Genomic DNA, 14,006 nt, shown 5'->3' on the forward strand with positions numbered 1-14,006 from the left:
TCTTAGTTCTACTCAGTTACTCCTTTTCACTGCATGTGGCTCACAGTCCCAAGAAGTGCACTACTGTCTATCGATACTTGGAACTCCTAAGGTACAACTGCAGCTGCTTCTATTTTTTATCTATTCTCACAGTGACCTAGCAGATGAAAGAATAGTGGAAAGTGGCCATAACTGCTCTGAGGTCAGATTTATTAGAATATTTTTAACTTTTTTTTTTTTTTTTTTGCGGTACATGGGCCTCTCACTGTTGTGGCCTCTCCCGTTGCGGAGCACAGGCTCCGGACGCGCAGGCCCAGCGGCCATGGCTCACGGGCCCAGCCGCTCCGCGGCATGTGGGATCCTCCCAGACCCGAACATGAACCCATGTCCCCGGCATCGGCAGGTGGACTCTCAACCACTGAGCCACCAGGGAAGCCCGAGAATATTTTTAACATTTAACATGAATTCAGAAATACTGTTTGAGCAAGTAAACATCAGAGGTGTTCAAAAAAATCTGAGACTGGAGAAAGAATGCCTTCTACTGAAGGTGTAAAAAAATTAGACTTGGAATAAAAGGTAACACTACCTTTAAAGGCAATGATAGTAACTATGGTATGTTAATTCTGAAAAACTCATAGTTTATGTAGACTCAGGGTGGAGGGAAGAGTTCCATAAAAATAAATATTGAGATACCTCTTATGCAATGATACTCTCAAAGTCGGAAGTCAAAATATATTCCCTTAATTTTGTTCCTCAATTGTGAAATGATCAGTATTGTGATTTAGAAATGCATCTTCTGGGAAAAATTATTTAGAATGTTTTAAAGACTCAACCCTACCTCAAAGGTGAAGAAGTGAGTTGCCAGTCTTTCCTCTCTACAGGCTAATCTGCTCAGTGAAAACCACAGTGAATGGCAAAGAGTTCTGAACGTTCATGTCTTGACCACAGAAAAATTCGCAGGAGCTGCAATCCATGTGAACTTGTCTTCAGTCACTTTTGTACTTGAGTCTTTGATAACTTGCACAAGGCAGTGCTGGCTATAAATGCAATTAACCGCACACCTCATTTCAGGATGGCTGTTTCATCTTTCTCAGACTGGACAATGCTCAGTCATTTCTCGCCATGACATTTGTTCACCCCAGGCACACAGGGCAGAGTGTGCCCGCCATCACATCTGCATATGGTGTTCCTGACTGATATTGTGCTGAGTAGAGGCCAAGTGCCTTGCTTTTATTCTGGTCAAGAGATTGTGTGACAAAAATTGAATGTGAGCCAGAAAGGGGTAAAATGGCATATGTCTAAAAGGTTAGGTTGCCTTTAAAGGACACTGTTGTTATTGCAGGTTCTTTCAGGACTTGTAGGGGGGAAACATGTAATATAGATTTTGTTTTCTTTCTTTTTTGGGGGTAAATTTATTCATTTATTTATTTTGGCTGCACCGGGTCTTAGCTGCAGCATGAGGGATCTTTTAGTTACAGCACGTGGACTTCTTAGTTGCGGCATGTAGACTTCTTAGTTGCAGCGTGCGTGTGGGTTCTAGTTCCCTGACCAAGGATTGAACCCGGGCCCCCTGCATTGGGAGCTCAGAGTCTTACCCACTGCACCCCCAGGGAAGTCCCTAGATTTTATTTTCTATGGAAAATGTAGGAAATCAAAAAGCATCCACTTCCAGAGAGCTTGCTGAATGGATGAGGAAATATGGATGATTCACAGAGCATTTTAAAATATTGATGCTGGACAACATTATTATAATTATTAAAGATGAAAAATGGAGAATACTTGTGCTTTGGATAAATCCCTTTATAACAGGTAGTTGTTCTCATAGTTTTTATGGATTTAAATTCTACTAACCAGAGAACACACTTTATGTTCTTATCCATACAATTTGTACTTTGTCATAGTATTCAATATGAGAATATAATAACTACATTATATGGTTATCAAAACCTTAGATAATTTTGTGTTAAATGCCATTTACTAAGTTTTCCAATCATATCTGTAATCTAAGAAGAGGGTTGGCAAACTATGGCTAGTGGGCCTAATCCAGCCCACTCCTGTTTTGTAAATAAGGCTTTATTGGAACACAGCCAAACTCATATGTTTATGTACTGTCTATGCCTGTTTTCACAGTATAATGGCAGAGTTGAATACTAGTTGTATCAGAGGATGGTGTGGCCCACAAAGCCCACCTGACCCCTTACATTAAAAGTTTACTGGGCTTCCCTGGTGGCGCAGTGGTTGAGAGTCCGCCTGCCGATGCAGGGGACGTGGGTTCGTGCCCCGGTCCGGGAAGATCCCACATGCCGCGGAGCGGCTGGGCCCGTGAGCCATGGCCGCTGAGCCTGCGCGTCCGGAGCCTGTGCTCCGCAACGGGAGAGGCCACAACAGTGAGAGGCCCGCGTACCGCAAAAAAAAAAAAAAAATTTACTGACTCCTGACCTAAATTATTAAAATTTTAGAAGACTATAAATATGCATATAATCTTTGTATTTGCATAATTATATATGCACATATGCATATCTATATGTGGCTATATATACACATGTATGCAGACATACATAGATGCATAAGTACATATATAAGCATATATAGATACACATGTGTATATATGGGTTTACATGTACATATGTGCATATTTGTGTATACATGTGCACATGCTCAAAAATTTTTTCCTTCCGGTTTCATTGAGATATAATTACCATACAGCACTGTATAAGTTTAAGGTGTACGACATAATAATTTGATTTACATACCTCATGAAATGATTACCACAATAGGTTTAGTGAAAATTTGTCATCTCATATAGATACAAAATTAAAGGAATAGGGCTTCCCTGGTGGCGCAGTGGTTGAGAATCCGCCTGCCGATGCAGGGGATACGGGTTCGTGCCCCGGTACGGGAAGATCCCACATGCCGCGGAGCGGCTGGGCCCGTGAGCCATGGCCGCTGAGCCTGCGCGTCCGGAGCCTGTGCCCCGCAACGGGAGAGGCCACAACAGTGAGAGGCCCGCGTAACACACACACACACACACAAAAAAAAAAAAAAAAAAAAAAAAAAAATTAAAGGAATAGAAAAAACCATATTTTTCCTTGTGATGAGAACTCAGGATTTACTGTCTTAACTTTCATATATAACATACAGCAGTGTTAATTATATTTATCATGTTGTACATTACATCCCTAGTACTTATTTATCTTATAACTGGAAGCTTGTACCTTTTTACCACCTTCCTCCAATTCCCCCTCCCCTCCCCACCCACACATGCTCAAAATTAATCGAATTCTAGGTGAGCCATCACTAGGGAATATCTTTAATTATACTTGAAAAAAAATCGAGGTTGGCAGCCCCTTTCCTGAACATGTTATACTGGTTCCCTTCTACAGAAGTGGTAAATAATGCCTAATGCAGGTTTTATAGAAAGCATGTTCTATGTCTCTTTGACTCATGGGTCTTTCTCTGGAGAAAGCACTGCTGTGAGGGTGTTTGAGGGCCAGTGTTTCTTTGCTGCTGATGCAGGAGGCGTGCGGTGCCAGGACTTCAGCGCAGCAGGCTCAGCGCCAGGTTCCTGGGTGACGCCTGCTGTTCTCCCACAGAGGGACGCAAAGCCCCGAAAAGAGCAGAGGAGAAAAGAGCACAGGCAGAAAACAAAGGTTGACTGTACTTAACAATACAGTGTAGTGTGACATTGCTAACTACTTTTAATTTGGGGGGAAGAAATGTGGTGTTTATTTTAGCTTCAAAGCCCCTCAACCCAGGTATTAATTCATTTAATTAGTCATTTAATAAACGGCTAATTGAGCATTTACTCTGTGTCGAGAACTGGGCTAGGCTCAGGGGATATAAGAGTACACAGGATACAATCCTGCCCTTGAGGACCTAACAGTCCAGTTCAGGAGAGAGATGCGTGAACGCTTACACTGGGGGAGCCGTGAATGAAGCACATGTGGTCCGAGCAGGGTGCTGCAGAGCCCACAGGAAGGACACCTAACCTAGTCTTGCAGCCATTGGGGGTCAGGAAAGGGTTTCTAGAGGAAGCAACCTCTAATCAAGAGTGAAGTGAAAGTAGAAGTTTGCCCAGCAAAAAGACACCGGTAAGAACCTTCTCTGCATGAGAGGCAACTTGTGCAAAGGACTCGAGTTGGGAGAAACCGTGGTGTTGGGGTTATGCAAATGGGCTGGGAGGCTGGAGCCCAAAGACAAAGTGGGTGTGTGTGGCCAAGGGGCAGCGTGGGGGGCTCAATGTTCACTTAGAGCTAAAAATCCGAGCAAGGTAGCTGACCTTCTCCCCCCACCATGCATATTACTGTCCCCAAGGATCCCAGATCAGCCTTCATTGGATCTCCCAGATCAAATAGGAGGATGTGATAACTCTGATTCAGTGCCATGTGCAGCCATACTGGAGGCTGAAGCGAAAAAAAAAAAAAAAGAAAAAAAAATATATATGCACCCTTCTATGCACTTACCCCAAAATGCTCCATAGGTTGAATCAAGTGGAAGAAGCTAATAAAATCTCTACAGTCATAAAACATGTCTACGTATAAAGTCCCACATTGCCCAATCTGGCTGCAGGCCACTGTCAACCCTCATAAAACCGCCTCTCCTGGCCAGGGTTGGTCTGATTAGAATTCCCATCGCACACTCTAAGAAAAAAAAAAATGTCATGGAGAGATTAGTGGTAGGACGAGAATAAAACACAGACTTACTAGAGCATGGACTTGAGGATATGGGGAGGGGGAAGGGTAAGCTGTGACGAAGTGAGAGAGTGGCAGGGACATATACACACTACCAAATGTAAATTAGATAGCTAGTGGGAAGCTGCCGCATAGCACAGGGAGATTACTTCTGTGCTTTGTGACCACCTAGAGGGGTGGGATAGGGAGGGTGGGAGTGAGGGTGACGCAAGAGGGAAGAGATATGGGAACATATGTATACGTATAACTGTTTCACTTTGTTGTAAAGGAAAAACTAACACTATTGTAAAACAGTTATACTCCAATAAAGATGTTTTAAAAAAAAACAAAAAAAACAGTAGAGACTTAGCTTAAAAGAACTAACAGTGAACAATAAAAGCATGGTTAAAAAAAAAAGAATTCCCATCGCACAATAACAGAGGTCACTAAGCAAATATCAACAGATAGCCTGTCTCTACCTACATTTTTGATATTTTGTTCATCGTGGATTTTTTTTTGCCCATAATTTAATCTATAGATGAGACTAGAAAGATAAGTAAGCCTAGGTAGTGAAAGGTCTTGTGAAAAATAATGAGTTTGGACTTTATCCTGAGGCCCATAAGGAATCACTGAAAGGCTTTAAGTAAGAGAATGAAGGGATTGGAGTTTTTGGTTTAGAAATCTCACTCTAGCTGCGGGTTTGAGGATAGATTTGAGATATTAGATCTGAAATCCACTAAAAGTAGAAATTAAGGGGATTGTTATTAACTGTATAAAAATGGTCCACAATACAAAATCCCTGTAAATGAGAAATACATTTATAAATATGTAGTGATTTGTACATATGTCTGAAGGTAAATATTTGATTATGCACAACTTTTCAAAAACACACTCCTGTGGTTTTGCAAGTGATCATCTGTTTTGTTGAGATTCTCAGAGAATTACTTGAACAACTTGACGAACACATCACAGAGTACAAAGTGCAGGAGAAATGGTTTTATTTTTATTTTATTTTTTTAATTTTTTTTTTTTTTTTTTTGCGGTACGTGGGCCTCTCACCATTGTGGCCTCTCCCATTGCAGAGCACAGGCTCCGGACGCGCAGGCTCAGCGGCCATGGCTCACGGGCCCAGCCGCTCCGCGGCATGTGAGATCTTCCCAGACCGGGGCACGAACCCATGTCCCCTGCATCGGCAGGCGGATTCTTAACCACTGCGCCACTGGGGAAGTCCCTAGGAGAAATGGTTTTAAATCAAAATTCAAGAAAGCAAACAGTTGAGAAAGTTTAAAAAAATTAAGGGAGAAAATGAGGGATTTGGCAGTTTCAGAGTATAGGCTAATATACATCTGAAAATCCTTCTCCAATGGTGTTTCCTTCACCTGTAATACCCTCCCGGCCAACCCCGAATCAAGCTCTACTCCTAAGAATTTTCCGATTGCTCCAAAGCATTCAATCTTCCATCCCTCTTTAGACCATTTAGTAGTGCACCTGAAAATTGAACATGTGTGAAGATCACCCAGAGGACTTATTAAAACAGAGTTTGGGGGTCATCTGGGGTGAGGCCCAAGAATATAGATGTCCAACAAGTTCCTAGGTGATGCTGCTGACCGGGGGCCACACGTTGAGAAGCAATGCTCTAGAATGGTGCTTGTTTCTCACTTTAATGTGCATACCAATCATGTGGTCTCGTTCAAATGCAACACCTAAATGAAAATCAGTGGTTCTCAATAAGGAACGATTTTAGTCCCAGAGGACATTGGGCCATGTTTGAAGACATTTTTGATTTTGATAAATGGTGATGGAGACGGGAGTGTTCATCTAGTGGATACAGCTGTTTCTAAATATCCTATCCTACTGTGCACAGGACAGCCTCCCACAACTAAGAATAATCTAACCCAAAACATCACTGTTGTGAAACCTGAATCTAAACCATACAATTTAGATACCATCTTAGGCCATATTCTATTGCCTCTTGCAACTGTAAGGAATGCAGTTTCTTCAGGGCAAGTACTATGACTAACATAGAAATTCTGAGGCTGCCCTTAGGGGCAGACTCCACCTCCCACCCCACTTCCAAATGCCTAACACAGTGCTTATATTGTAGTATATGGGGGGCACACAGGAAAAGCTTTTTTTAACTAACTGCTCAGGAGTGTTCAAGCTAGTGATTCTCGGCGTGAGGCTGTATATTGGAATCGACTGCGGAATGGTCCTTAAAGCACAAATGCCTGCCTCCTCCCAGCAGAGATTCTGATTTAATTGTTCTGTGCTTATTGGTGGTGGGGGGGGGGGGGGTTTGTAAGCTCCACAGGTGAATCCGACGAGTAGCCAACTTTGAGAACCACCGGAATTCAACCTTGCTAGTGATCCAGCAATTGAAACAATGAGACTAAGAAGGGACAGTTGTAGTCTCTTGATCATATATACCATTGCAGCTGAAGAATGAGTTCTATTCCAAAACAAGTTAGACCCATAAAATGTCATTAATTTAGCAAGCATCTGTTGTGTACCACGTCGGGTTGTGCATTATGCTGTGTGCTAGAAACACAAAGTTGAAAAGTTTGAGGGCTCTGTCTTGCAGGGAACTCACAGTGCAACAGCGAAGTGAACTACATACAATACAATAAGTGCTAGAACAGAAGTCTGTGCAACGGCAATGTGCCAGGGTCACACGGGGGGTACTTCACAAGGGAGGAAGTGGCTTGCTCTTCCCTGGGGCACTGAGGGAAAGACTTCCCAAAGAAGGCAACCTCCAGGCTGGGTGTTGAGAGTAAATGGTGGTGTTTGGGTGTGTCAAGTACGTCAACATGGTTGGACTGTCCAATGTTAAAGGAAGCAGGAAAAGTGGTGGGGAAGAGGGGAACGTGGCACAGAGCTGGGGGTTCGGTAGGGCCACGTCATGAAGGACATTATGTTCAGGGTTTGGACTGTAGAGACAAGGGGAGCCAGGGATGGTTTCTAAGCAGAGAAGTGATGTGAGAAGGTGAGTCCACCACGATCACCCCATCCTCATCATACTTGATAGCTGTAACTGAGCAGGGGGTGCCTCGTGTGTTGTAGTCTGTGTGAGCAGTGCCCCCTGGGGTTGTGCAGCACTGTGGCCCTGCAACCCTCACCCCCAAGCTTGCTTAGCTCACCCTCCTTGGGCAGAGAGCCTAGAAGATGACGAACCATACAAGGGGGTAGATTAGGCTTTAGGGATTACCAGCTCCCAGACCAGGTGTAGCTGCCCAGACCCCTCCCTCCCCCCGGTTGCCTGCCTGCTGTGGGATGCTTTCCCTTGGTCCCGCCCTCCCCCCATGGTGCCGCTGAGGATATAGAGGGATCCTACGAAACAGTTCTTCTCCGGAACTGTTGTCCTCCGTTCTCATGGGCTCATTTGGACCAACCTTTGCCTCTCCAGCAGATCCCACTGCTGGGGCCCCGGCTTCCTCAGCAGCCACAATCAATGCCAGGGAAGGTCTCTGTGCACTTCCAGGCTGAGCATCCCCTTCAGAGGGAAGACATGTGGCAGAGCTGAGAGGCCAGTCAGGGCTGGGATCCTGCACTGCAGCACAGCCCTCACAATAAAAAGAGAAGATGATTCAGGCAGGGAGGCTAAATGCCTGCATGTTCACAGGCAGCTTTGGCCTAGTTCTCAGCCATTTTACACAAGTCACTAACTTCTTCCTATTAAAACTGAGTTGTTAATTAAAGCAAACTTGAAGTAGCATCTTATACCTAAAAAAATTCAGCCAAAAAATAATGGCAAGACGCATTGCTGATGAAATTATGGTGAAATTAATTTAGTTATATACTCTTGGAGGCATTGTACATTTATATAATACTTTGGAAAAGCAATTTAAGAACCATCAAGATACTCATAGCCTTTAACACATTATTGATAAAATGAAAAGCTAAATGCACAAAGCTGCTTGTTGAAGTGTTGTCTGTAATATCAAATAACTAAAAACAACCTATATCCTCAACAATAAAATGATGTCATTAAATTATAGCATATCAACAAAATGTTATGACCTATTGCAAAGAATAATTAAGAAATTAAGTAGAAATAAAATGCTTTAATCTGCTAGAATTATATTCAGCTGTAACAGACAGCCTAACCACAGTGGCTCAGATAGAGTTTATTTTTCTCATAAAGCAAGAAATCCAATTTCAGTGTTGGTTCAAAGCCAACACCCCTGTAATTCTCCTGAGCTTTTCCTCTTGGTCACAAGATGGCTGCCAAAGCTCTAGCCATCACGTCTTTGATCAATGTAGGAAGAAGGGGTAAGGGAATTCCCTTTTATGATGAAAGTGAGAATGTTCCCAGAAGCACTCCCAGCAGGCATTCCCTATGTCTCTTTTAACAAAGCTGGTTCACAGATTACACCGTAGCTGTAAGGAAAAACGGGAAGCAGGATGATTACAGTTGTTTTACCAAATCTGATTCATTACCTGGGACCAGGCACATTGCCACTTGGAAGCAAGATCAGGGTTTTATTAACAAGAAAAAATGGGGAAATGAGTATTTAGGAACAAAGTGAGAGTATCTTCCTCAAAATCAAATAATATGAACCCTTTGATGACAACCGTGTCAAACTATGTATGCATCCAAGCAAAGGTTGGTTGGGAAGAAAGATGCAAAAGGAAAAGTGTATTTGTATATAGGATTATGCATGTTTTTCCTAAATTTTCTATAACACTGTTAATATAATTTCTAAAAGGAAGAAATGCTTTGGTGTAGTCAAAGACAGAAAGAAAATGACTCCAAAAATGCTGTGGCCTTGTTTATATATGCTCATCCTTCACCAAAAATTGGTTTCAGCTCTCAAAACTCATAATGATTCCTCATCAGGTGGTTATTCTTTTCAAACTGAAAATGATATATTTACCTGAGCAATCACATTTGTCCTCCAGATCTTCTTTCTGTAATTGTGCCATATTATCATCGAACCTTCCATTTGCAAATGTTCTATTCTCATTGAGCGAGAAGGTGGTCAGACCCTTAGCATCTGTCTTGTTCTTAGATGTCGGAAGTATATATGTGAGGCTGCTGAATGTATTTACTGAAGGTGAAGCAAATTTGGGGGAGTGTTGCAAGCAGAAGCCTGCTGGTCTCCAGCCAAGGGTTTTAAAGGGAAATTCCTTCTCTGATTGAGGCTTCAGCTAAGTGGCCTCTAGGATTTCTTCCAACTCAGAGTCCTCATTTGTCTGAGCTGAAGTTGCTGTTACATGTCTAAATAGAAATTCCAGATGGTTAATCTCCCTCCAGTATCTAAGGATGGTTATAAAAATCAATTTGACAACTTCTAGTCTTATTAAATAATTTGAGCTGTAATTTGTCAAGTCTATGGGCAAACAGAAGCAGTTCAGGGGCTCAGTATACGACCTAATAAATATGAAATAGAACTGGGGGGAAAATCCACAATGAGACAGTAGAGGAAGTTTGCCTCTGTGCCCTGACTCCTCACTCCTGACGGTGGTTCCATCTTCTTTTGTGGCAGCCCCCTTGGGGCTCCCCCTCCCTGCCGCCCTTCACTGGGGTGACCACAGCAGCAGCCATTTATTTTATGTGCTTTCTATTCCATATACCCAGCAAAACTTCCTACTTCCTATCCTTTAAGAATCTTTCTTCTTCAGGACACCTAGCGAATGTGATAACGAGTTCTCCATTTCAGGTGCCCTACACACGTTCAAGCGGTGACCTGTCTTCCAGAGATGCAGTGGTGGGAATCTCAGGTTCACTCTGGCCACAGATAAAACAAGGAAGTGGGGGAATTCCCCGGTGGTCCAGTGGTTAGGACTCTGCGCTTTCACTGCAGAGGCCTGGGTACAGTCCCTAGTGGGGGAACTAAGATCCTGCAAGCCGAGCAGCCAACAAAAGAGGCACCAACAAAAATTCTTAATCGTCTGACTTCCCATCCTTCCTAGTACCGAACCTCTAATGGTTATCTTTCATCCAACACTGACACCGTTCTATTACAGGCATGTTAAAATAAAGGCCATCGCTTGATGCCATTTTGTCTGTTTGGTTCACAGCACGTTTTAAGTTTGAAACACTATCTTTGTTTAAAAATTGTGAGCTTTCACATATAAATCCAGATTTCAGGCATCTCTTGCAGAATCAGAAGATCTGGCAACCCTGGGCCAACAATTCTCTCGGCTCGCCTCTCCATAGAGTTGAGTTGAGGCTGCCTTTCTTGAACAGGATAGAGCTCCCTAGGGCACGGTCTCCGCCGTTTCCCACAATGCCCAGCGAGTTTGTGGTCACACATCATCTTTTACCTTCCTGCTTCCCTCATTTGCCTTACCTTCCTGGCTCTGGAAGGCATTTGAGTTTGTAACCCTGCTTTAAAGATTGCAACCAGTGCTCACTTTGTATGGTTGTGCAGGCCTAAAAATGACTGTGTAAGCGGAAATCATGCAAAGTTATCTTGATAATCAATAGGAAAATGAAAATTGTTCCATAAACTTTAAAAATGTTTGTCAAAACATTAAAGACTCTTTTACTGCCAGTTATAAATAGATAGGAAAATGAAAAAATTGCAAAACTAATATTTAGTACACTGTAATTTCAAGGTTTTTTTTCTTATTTATTTGGTTGTATCAGGTCTTAGTTATGGCAGCTGGGCTCCTTAGTTGTGGCATGCGGACTCTTAGTTGCAGCATGCATGTGGGATCTAGTTCCCTGACGAGGGATCGAACCCCGGCCCCCTGCATTAGGAGTGCAGAATCTTAACCACTGTGCCACCAGGGAAGTCCCTGGTACACTGTAATTTAAACGTTAGAAATACAGAGAATTAATGTGTTTTATTTCTTTGTAAAAAACTTATCAAAAGCAATTTAGACTGTACTTCACTTCTGTATAATATACCGTATGGAGCAAGCATCTTTCCTACACCTTAGCAAATTGTCATACTGCTTTCTAAATATGGATCGGCTTCCAACATTTTGTCCTTCGTGATTTCAATGTCATAAAATCTCTCTGAGAGTTTTTTTAGTGAGAAGTTTTGGCCGGTATCACTTCCGCTGAGACATCCTCATCCTCTCCTTCATTTATGTCAGTAAGTTCTCCTTCCCAAAGTTCCTCTGACTGAATATCTAGTCTCTACAACATGGCAGTGACACTATTCCCACAGTTACTTGTTACTTCTATAACTCGCCTTACATGCAGTTGGAATTTCACTTACCACATCATCCCTTTTTGTTTCTGTGTTTATTGGCCAATTCCCTCTTTCAGTTATCCATTTTGATAAAACGTCACATGGTTTTTGTCACTGAGAGATAATGAGGCAACAAAACTACACACTTTGCTGTCTGTGTGCAAACTGTCTGACGTGACCAGTCACAGACCATAATGCAAATCTGTCATTTCCATAAGTGATTTGTGGACTGAGGAGCTATAAGCGAAGTTTGTACCGATGCAATCACTCATGGTTAATATACTGCAGGAACTGAAATTGGAGGCGTGTAGTTGAGGGACTGGTGTTACTAACTAAATCGTGGAACTGGAAATTCGTGCATATTGGAATCATGCAAAGTGAGGACTGCCTGTAATGTCTTTTGCATTTGTGACAAGACAAATTATGAAAGGTTCATAAGATCTAAGATGTAGAGTGGACTTTAGAGGTCACCCAGGCCACCTGGCCTCCAAAGGAAGGGTCTCCTATAGTATTCTATCTTGTGACCATTTGCAGAGCCCTTGAGAAAACAAACCATTATCGACTGCTTAAATAATTCAGTGCAACCAATTCTTAGTAAAAACCTGTTAATACAATATTCTGACCACCAGGTGGAGTGCTTGGCTCCCTCTCTTGCCCCCGCCCCCCCCCCCCCCCCCCCCACCCAGGGCCTTGGTGCTAAGGGCCAGAGCTTTCAAAATGTGATGGTAGACACAAAATGAATTGGAACCCTGAGTCCCTATGGTGAACTTTCTCTGTGGAATCCTTTCTTATCCCAGAAATCAGGGACGTGGGAAGGCCTGGAGTGAGATTAGACTAGTTCATGTAACTCTTCCCTTGACCCATTGTCTCCAGGATGCCGTTGTTTTTTTCCCTTGATCCTTTGAGCTAAAGTTTGGTTATGGGCCCGGGTGATAAGGATGCCACTTAGTCAGTTTTGGTGGACACCTAATCTAAGCAGAAGAACTCATGGCTCCAAGTGGCCCAGAACACTGGGAGCCCATGGTCAGATTTCACTGTGAATTCCGTGGGCCTAAATCCACACATAGGATTCCATAGATGCCCCCAGACACTGTGTATAGAATGTCCCTTGGGAACCTAGCTGCGGGACATGATCATAGTAGTTAGCTGGTTAAGGTTCCAGAATCCTGGATTCCATCTGTCTTGTGCAAAATTACCTTGATGCAGTATGTACCTCCTAGGGCACTACCAGGCAAGCTATCCCAGAGGTCACAACAGAAAGGCTCACAGATCAAATTAAAATGCTCAAGTCACATGGGTTATTAATTTAAAATACACAGGGAGGGCTTCCCTGGTGGAGCAGTGGTTGAGAATTTGCCTGCCGATGCAGGGGATACGGGTTCGTGCCCCGGTCCGGGAGGATCCCACATGCTGCGGAGCAGCTGGGCCCGTGAGCCATGCCCGCTGGGCCTGCACGTCCAGAGCCTGTGCTCCGCAACGGGAGAGGCCACAGCAGTGAGAGGCCCGCGTACTGCAAAAAATAAAAAAATAAAAAAAATAAATAAGATAAAATACACAGGGAGAAGCAAGTGGTAGTAACACAAAACAGGATGTAAATGGGGTGGAAGGACCATGGCGCCTGAATCCTAGGGTATGCAAAGTTCATCTGTTCTCTTTCTCTCTCTGTCTCTGTATCTCTCTGTTCTCTCTCTTTCTCTCCCAGCCACATCAACCTTCGCCACTGATGCTTTGGTTTGTAAAAACCACAACTGAAGCTTGAGCAAGAGGGTCCACAGGCAGACGGTGTCTGGAGCTAAGGACACACACTTGTCAGAGAGACACAGGGATGGGGACAAGTATGCCCTTGTCATTATCTAGGTCATTAATTAGGTTAGTGAACAACCACGAGTTTTATTTGTAGTTCATGGAGAGAGAATGCATTGGCCATGATGGCTGACACCAATGGTTGGCCGAATTAAGGCCTTAGGAACATTGAGTGTTCGTGCATATTTTGTATCCTGAGTATTTGGGTTTTCTTGTTAGTGCTTCATATGTCTCATGTATATTTATTATTTCATGAATATTAAGATTCTCCTAGCTTGTCCACTCACTCATTTCTGTCTACGTTTAACATACACATGCTCTACTTACTAGCTATTTACGTTTACTTAGCACATCTTATGAGTTTCATCCATGCTATTTGGTTTATTTCTTCTATGGCATAGCTTTATCT

General features: G+C 43.1%; 1 protein-coding gene and 1 non-coding gene across 3 annotated transcripts in view; one reads left to right on the forward strand and one right to left on the reverse strand.

Moving 5' to 3' along the window:
* RIPOR2 (RHO family interacting cell polarization regulator 2) overlaps positions 1-14,006 on the forward strand; it is a 215,122-nt gene that overhangs the window by 38,612 nt on the left and 162,504 nt on the right. The gene's annotated exons all lie outside the window — the stretch shown is intronic.
* On the reverse strand, positions 11,316-11,388 carry TRNAR-CCU (transfer RNA arginine (anticodon CCU)). Its single transcript has one exon. It is a non-coding gene; the product is annotated as a tRNA-Arg (tRNA).

This window comes from Kogia breviceps, chromosome 10 (genome assembly GCF_026419965.1).
Source record: "Kogia breviceps isolate mKogBre1 chromosome 10, mKogBre1 haplotype 1, whole genome shotgun sequence".
NCBI classification, from domain to species: Eukaryota; Metazoa; Chordata; class Mammalia; order Artiodactyla; family Physeteridae; genus Kogia; species Kogia breviceps.